This window comes from Nerophis lumbriciformis, linkage group LG03, assembly GCF_033978685.3.
Source record: "Nerophis lumbriciformis linkage group LG03, RoL_Nlum_v2.1, whole genome shotgun sequence".
Lineage (NCBI taxonomy): Eukaryota > Metazoa > Chordata > Actinopteri > Syngnathiformes > Syngnathidae > Nerophis > Nerophis lumbriciformis.
In genome coordinates this window covers 67,705,001-67,713,996 of record NC_084550.2, presented here as the reverse complement: position 1 = coordinate 67,713,996, position 8,996 = coordinate 67,705,001, and positions in this window count along the sequence as shown.

Genomic DNA, 8,996 nt, shown 5'->3' with positions numbered 1-8,996 from the left:
TCGGCTTTGCTGGGCCTGAGCTCATCTAAGATGGACTCATGCAAAGTGGAAAAGTGTTCTGTGGTCTGACGAGTCCACATTTCAAATTGTTTTTGGAAATATTCGACATCGTGTCATCCGGACCAAAGGGGAAGCGAACCATCCAGACTGTAATCGACGCAAAGTTGAAAAGCCAGCATCTGTGATGGTATGGGGGTGCATTAGCGCCCAAGACATGGGCAACTTACACATGTGTGAAGTTCATTAATGCTGAAAGGTACATACAGGTTTTGGAACAACATATGCTGCCATCTAAGCGCCGTCTTTTTCATGGACGCCCCTGCTTATTTCAGCAAGACAATGCCAAGCCACATTCAGCGCGTGTTACAAAAGCGTGGCTTTGTAAAAAAAAAAGAGTGCGGGTACTTTCTTAGCCCGCCTGCAGTCCAGACCTGTCTCCCATCGAAAATGTGTGGCGCATTATGAAGCGTAAAATATGACAGCGGAGAACGACTGAAGCTCTACATAAAACAAGAATGGGAAAGAATTCCACTTTCAAAGCTTCAACAATTAGTTTCCTCAGTTCCCAATCGTTTGAGTGTTGTTAAAAGAAAAGGCCATGTAACACAGTGGTGAACATGCCCTTTCCCAACTACTTTAGCACGTGTTGCAGCCATGAAATTCTAAGTTAATTATTATTTGCACAAAAAAATAAAGTTTATGAGTTTGAACATCAAATATGTTGTCTTTGTAGTGCATTCAATTGAATATGGGTTGAAAAGGATTTGCAAATCATTGTATTCCGTTTATATTTAACACAATTTCCCAACTCATATGGAAACGGGGTTTGTACAAAGTGATTTTTTTTTGGCTTAATTTGAGGGCTTTTGTGTGGCAGATGCTGTATGATACACTCCCCTCTTAAAGTTCAGCAATCTTGCTTTTAAACTTAACTTAGGTTTGGAAAATGATTGTTGTCCCCTGAGAAGTGTTCACACTGTACAAACAGCAGCGTTGAAATGGATGAAGTCGCCCCCTGCTGGACATTTCAATAAAACCAGACAAAAACCAGACCCCTATTTTTTAATATTTTTTTTAATATACTGTATATTTTATTGTCTTTTAAAATCATTTGCATCAGAGAGAACCGTACAGATGAAAGAGTACCTGTGTGAATGAAGACAACCGTGAAGCAACTTTTACACCATACAAGTGAGGAAAATTGCGGATAAAAGGAAGGGAAACGCGAGAGGAAAACATTTTTTTTTTAATACATTTTGGGGTTGGACAAAAACAACAAATAGGATGCTACTGTCTGGGTCAAAAGTGCTCCCTCTGATCACCAATGGTGTGGATAGCTTAGTGCAGTGGTTCTCAAATAGGGGTACGCATACCCCTGGGGGTACTTGAAGGTATGCCAAGGGGTACGTGAGATTTTTTTTTAATATTCTAAAAATAGCAACAATTCAAAAATCCTTTATTAATATAAATAAAAATCTTTTTTTCCAAATAGTTCAAAAAAAGACCACTACAAATGAGAAATATTTTGCACTGGTATACAATTTAATAAATCAGAAACTGATGACATAGTGCTGTATTTTACTTCTTTTATCTCTTTTTTTCAACCATAAATGCTTTGCTCTGATTAGGGGGTACTTGAATTAAAAAAAGATTCACAGGGGGTACATCACTGAAAAAAGGTTGAGAACCACTAACGACACGATTCATAATAATGCAGAAAGTATGGTGACCTGACAGCTTTGCTATTAAGTCACACAACTCAGGAAATGAAAGAGCAAACTTTCTTGCTCTAATTACTGGAAAAAGAACATCTTCATTCCTCATTTATGATGTTGATTTACATTTTCACTGACATGTTACCTGACACACGTCACGTTGACAAGGAAATATGCAACACACAAGGCTCAGGTTTAAAAAAAAAACAAAACAAATGCAAACGAGGGAGCACTGTTCTAACGAGACAAACAAGTTTAAAATGAGAGGAAATAAAGAATATGCAAATCAACCACAGCCACTTTGAGAGATAGATCGATCCTTAAATGTGTATTTACTATTTGGTTAATTACATATTGTAAACATTTGTATTTTTTTTTCTGTAAGAAGCACACACACACACAAAAAAAAGAATTTATAGCTTATTTTTTTCTGTATAGGCTCTGTAAGGTTACCGTTAAAACAAACAAAAACACTTGGACAAACAATTCTAATCAGCTTTAAAAAAAAAAAAAAAAAAAAATACAAGAAAATAACACTCAGGCACCATAAAAGAAAGACTTGTAATGCCATCATTGTTCCATTTGCAAAGGAGTGATTGTGATCTGTACCTTCTGGCCAACAAGTATTTATTATTATTATTATTATTTTCCCTGCGAATGTGTTTGATTAAATCCACGCGTGAGACGCGGTGTCAATCAACATGGTTTGATTATTGTTAAAAAAAAAAGTCGCCGATAATCTTGAACACCGTGTCTGTAGAGAGGTTCGGATGTTTACATATTTCCCACAATGCATTGCCGAAATCCATTTTGAAGGGCGGAAATGGGCGAAACGCAAATGTTGATAACACCGACGACGCGTGCCGGTGACAACTGACACGATGGAGGTGGAAAAGAATAAAAGGAGCTCGTATCGCGTTCCTCAAGAGTATTTCTGGACGACCGGAAGCGGCTGAAAAGAAGAGTGAGCGGCGAAGACGAGCAAGGATCGGTGCGATCAACCGAGATGTGACGTGTGACGACTTCTGGTTTGCTCCCATCATTTCCGGTCAAACAAAAATAAATAAATTCAATTTGCGTTAACTTGGTGTGTTTAGTCCAACGACTTTGGTAGTAGTTGTATTGATAATAAACAATATTCACTTTGTAAACATTTGGGGTTCTTATCCTTTTTATGGCTGTTTAGCACACGGAACACGGACATCAAGGTGGATATGTTGTTTTTATTTTATTTTATAAACCATCCATCCATCCATCCATCTTCTTCCGCTTATCCGAGGTCGGGTCGCGGGGGCAGCAGCCTAAGCAGGGAAGCCCAGACTTCCCTCTCCCCAGCCACTACCCGAGGCGTTCCCAGGCCAGCCGGGATATATAGTCTTCCCAACGTGTCCTGGGTCTTCCCCGTGGCCTCCTACCGGTCGGACGTGCCCTAAACACCTCCCTAGGGAGCGTTCGGGTGGCATCCTGACCAGATGCCCGAACCACCTCATCTGGCTCCTCTCCATGTGGAGGAGCAGCGGCTTTACTTTGAGCTCCCCCCGGATGACAGAGCTTCTCACCCTATCTCTAAGGGAGAGCCCCGCCACCCGGCGGAGGAAACTCATTTCGGCCGCTTGTACCCGTGATCTTGTCCTTTCAGTCATAACCCAAAGCTCATGACCATAGGTGAGGATGGGAACGTAGATCGACCGGTAAATCGAGAGCTTTGCCTTCCGGCTCAGCTCCTTCTTCACCACAACGGATCGATACAGCGTCCGCATTACCGAAGACGCCGCACCGATCCGCCTGTCGATCTCACAATCCACTCTTCCCTCACTCGTGAACAAGACTCCGAGGTTCTTGAACTCCTCCACTTGGGGCAAGATCTCCTCCCCAACCCGGAGATGGCACTCCACCCTTTTCCAGGCGAGAACCATGGACTCGGACTTGGAGGTGCTGATTCCCATCCCAGTCGCTTCACACTCGGCTGCGAACCGATCCAGCGAGAGCTGAAGATCTTGGCCAGATGAAGCCATCAGGACCACATCATCTGCAAAAAGCAGAGACCTAATTCTGCAGCCACCAAACCAGATCCCCTCAACGCCTTGACTGCGCCTAGAAATTCTGTCCATAAAGGTTATGAACAGAATCGGTGACAAAGGGCAGCCCTGGCGGAGACCAACCCTCACTGGAAACGTGTCCGACTTACTGCCAGCAATGCGGACCAAGCTCTGGCACTGATCATACAGGGAGCGGACCGCCACAATCAGACAGTCCGATACCCCATACTCTCTGAACACTCCCCACAGGACTTCCCGGGGTACACGGTCGAATGCCTTCTCCAAGTCCACAAAGCACATGTAGACTGGTTGGGCAAACTCCCATGCACCCTCAAGGACCCTGCCGAGAGTATAGAGCTGGTCCACAGTTCCACGACCAGGACGAAAACCACACTGTTCCTCCTGAATCCGAGGTTCGACTATCCGGCGTAGCCTCCTCTCCAGTACACCCGAATAGACCTTACCGGGAAGGCTGAGGAGTGTGATCCCACGATAGTTGGAACACACCCTCCGGTTCCCCTTCTTAAAGAGAGGAACCACCACCCCGGTCTGCCAATCCAGAGGTACTTTTACAGAGGTATTTTATAAACCTTTATTTATAATTTGCGACATTTACAAACAATCGAGAAATAATAATAATCAAAATAAGTACAACAACAGTACAAATCAGCACCAGGGGGTTGTAAACTCAAACTAACTAAAATAGAATGCAATATATATACACAGTATATACATATACATATATATATATATATATATATATATATATATATATATATCTGTTTTGCCTCTTGGTGAGGGCGGTCGCATTTTTCTCCGCTCCCCCCTTCCCTGCTTGCTTTCTTCGTGTCCTTGTCCTGTCTGAACCTTTTTAAAGCCTCTTTCTTTGCGCTGTCCTCAAATAGAAACTTCAAAGATGGATATGGTCAGCTGGACTCTCGACGCAATTGACAAAGTCTTTTCGACGAGGAAAAGAGGTTCTGGGGAGCCTGGCTGCCCTGATGGAACCATTGCTGCGGGGTATGTGAGAGACTCTTGGGACGAATGGAGAATCATGTGCCTCTCAGTCCTTTCCACCGAGGACGTGGAAGACATCTACCTATTTGGAATCGTGATCGCGGGGCACCTGCTGCTTGGGCTGGGCATTGCTCTGGTGTATCGTCAAATTCGGAAGACGATGGGAGCCACTCAAGGAGCCCAACGGCTGTTCGTCGCAATGGAAGGATTGGGCCGGGCTGTGGGAACACAGACTGTGGCGATTTCTGTTTTGAAGCGCAAAATGGATCTCATCATGGAGAAGCTTGCTGAGAGGGAAGAATTAAATTGAACTTGAGAGATCCAGCACGGACACACAGAGCAGGAATGTCATTGTTTTGACTGCTGGAAGAAAACACCATCTTAATCTACGATTTGACTCCCTCGAATGGCCTTGATGCTATCAGGATCAGGCTGTTCTGAAAAACTCCCCCAAGGACTCCTCAACGATGGATGCTTTTGACCTTCCTTTTTTTTCCAATAACACCTGGTGTCGAACTTTGAGATCGGCCCCAAGTTAATTGGGCATACATGCACTCACCCGCCCCTCCCCCAATCAACGCCTTCACCACTGCTTAATTCCTCTTCGGGGTTATGGGCGGCTGAGTAGCGCTTTATAGCGGCAGCCGGCCTCCATGGCCCCAAACCCCCCCCTGATGAGACGGAGGAGGATCCAGGCCCGGACACTCCCCACAGTGCCACAAGTCGAGGGACTGATCACCCTCGGCTGGGTCGCCCGGGTGAGGGTGTTTGATTAAGACCCGAAACACCCTATGACCCCAGGAGAATCACTGATGACGTGTCCAGGTTGTACCGTGAGGTGTATTATAAAACTAGTCTAGTATGGCATCGCCATTGACTTCCAGGAAGAGGCTGGATGACAACCCCGAAAGAGTGGTGACAACTGGAGAGACAGTTGACAGCCCGGAAAGACGGCAACCGGGGCAGGGAGGGGTAGCATCCCAAGCTGCAGCTCTCGCAAGGGAGCACCCATACAGCGCTACGAAAAACCCTGAAGATACATCAGACCAAGATAGGCTGCCTAGGGAAACCCGTGGTGCAACGCACAGTGCTAGTACCCTGTACGGCACCTGATGAGACAGAGGAGGATCCAGGCCCGGACACTCCCCACAGTGCCCAGAACCTCCAAGCACCACCGGGGACGCGTGGCGTAGAGCACTACCTGGACACAAGTCGAGGGACTGATCACCCTCGGCTGGGTCGCCCGGGTGAGGATGTTTGATTAAGACCCGAAACACCCTATGACCCCGGGAGAATCACTGATGATGTGTCCATGTTGCACCGTGAGGTGTATTATAAAACTAGTGACTTTAAGGTTTTACTACTTACGTATAAAATACTACACGGTCTAGCTCCATCCTATCTTGCCGATTGTATTGTCCCGGCAAGAAATCTGCGTTCAAAGAACTCCAGCTTCATTAGTGATTCCCAGAGCCCAAAAAAAGTCTGCGGGCTATAGAGCGTTTTCTATTGGGGCTCCAGTACTCTGGAATGCCCTCCCGGTAACAGTTAGAGATGCTACCTCAGTAGAGGCATTTAAGTCCCATCTTAAAACTCATTTGTATACTCTAGCCTTTAAATAGACCTCCCTTTTAGACCAGTTGATCTGCCGTTTCTTTTCTTTTCTCCTCTGCCCCACTTTCCCTTGTGGAGGGGGAGTTACACAGGTCCGGTGGCCATGGATGAAGTGCTGGCTGTCCAGAGTCGGGACCTGGGGTGGACCACTCGCCTGTGCATCGGTTGGGGACATCTCTGCGCTGCTGACCCGTCTCTGCTCGGGATGGTCTCCTGCTGGCCACACTATGGACTGGACTATCACACTATTATGTTAGATTCACTATGGACTGGACTCTCACTATTATGTTAGATCCACTATGGACTGGACTCTCACTATTATGTTGGATCCACTATGAACTGGACTCTCACTATTATGTTGTATCCACTATGGACTGGACTTTCGCTGATATGTTGGATCCACTATGGACTGGACTCTCACGATTATGTTGGATCCACTATGGACTGGACTTTCACTGATATGTTGGATCCACTATGGACTGGACTTTCGCTGATATGTTGGATCCACTATGGACTGGACTTTCACAATATTACGTCAGACCCACTCGACATCCATTGCTTTCGGTCTCTTTTCGACCACATATGCGGTCCCCTCCAAGGTTTCTCATAGTCATTCACATCGACGTCCCACTGGGGTGAGTTTTTCCTTGCCCTGATGTGGGCTCTGTACCGAGGATGTCGTTTGTGGCTTGTTCAGCCCTTTGAGACACTTGTGATTTAGGGATTGATTGATACTTTAAAACGCTTTCTACCTCTAACAACCAAAAAGCCGTGAAAACTATGATGCTGTGCTCCAAATGTGGATTATTTACGGAACTTGTGTGAGCATATGGCTTTACACATATATATTTTGCATTCTTCTTTAGTTGCTCTCAATCAATCAATCAATCATTCGGAGTGTCTCAAAGGGCTGCACAAGCCACAACGACATCCTCGGCTCAGATCCTTTATTGAGTTTTCAAACCCCTGGCGCTGTTTTGTACTGTTTCTGTACTTGTTTTGATTACTATTATTTCTTTGATTGTATTATTATAAATAGAGGTTTAAAAATACAATAAATAGTCCAGGTATGAGATGTTGTGGTCTCTGCCAATCAGACTTGTCGATCTTCTACGATCCTTACATCCAATTACGGCTGTTTACACCTTATACCGACGTAAGGACTTCTTATCTAAAGACTCACGGTGTTTTTCCTAGCCATCATAGTTATTTTCCACTGAATAGTTCGGAAATATTACGTGTCGCGCCCTTCAAAATGACCACCGCGATGCACTTCCGGGTAAAATCCGAACCTCTCTACACTTCAAAGGACAATGACAGATTCTCACGTCCAAGAAAGAAAACAAGAAATCTCTCTGATGTTTAATAAACGCAAAGCCTTAGAACATAGACTGTGTAAGTATTCATGGCCAGAGGAACATGTTCCAAGCTTACTGCAGCTGATGGCTCGCCCTGATTTCAAAGCCTAAAAGATAACCCTCTGATTTGTTTCAAGCACAATCCAAATGATCATGATATCATCCAAAAATATAGGTCTCTCAGTATATATTCTAAAATAGTTTTTCTCCTGGTCAGTGAAAGATGTGCTCGGTGCGTTAAGCATTTCTTTCCCCCTTCCCCCGGGAAAGATCATTTACAGTGTAGGAAAGCTGATGAAAAAATAGTTCATTCTTCGAATGATCATTTGCTGTATAGAAAACATGTTTTTAGGATAGACTGGGAGGAAGGAAGGGCAGTGCGACGAGACCTGAACATATGCCCTGCGTACGACAAAACTTGTTCACTCGGGGGCCACACACTTCCCGAGTTTAATAAGGAACCTGGCCCTTGAATGACTTCCAATTTAATTTGAAAGATCTGCTACTATAATCGCTCAAGTTTGCCGCCGTCTTGTGGACATTATCACCCACATTTTTATCCAGTATACGACCCAATACGAACAACCTTTACCACTCATGACGCAAATAAACTAACACAAAAAGTCCCACATAACACAACCTGCTCACTGAACTTTGTGGATGTTATGAAAAAAAAAAAATGTCCAAGCACAACACATAACTCAAAATTAAACCCATTTTAAATGCCCTGCAATGCATGAAGGGGAAAATGCCAAACACTCTCTCCACATTTATACATGTTTGAGGAGGTCGTCACAGAATTAAACAAGGTAGGGGTCAAACATTCACAAACTCTTACTATCCAATTATATTAATTATATATATCAATTATATACACATTGTAATATAACCATTATATTAATATATACACATACATACATACATACATACATATATATATATATATACATATATATATACATACATATATATATATATACACACATATATATATACATATATATATACATATATATATATACATACATATATACATGCATATATATACATACATATATATACATACATATATACATACATATATATACATGCATATATACATATATACATACATATATATACATATATACATACATATATATACATATATACATACATATATATACATATATATATACATACATATACATATATATACATACATATACATATATATACATACATATACATATACATACATATATACATACATA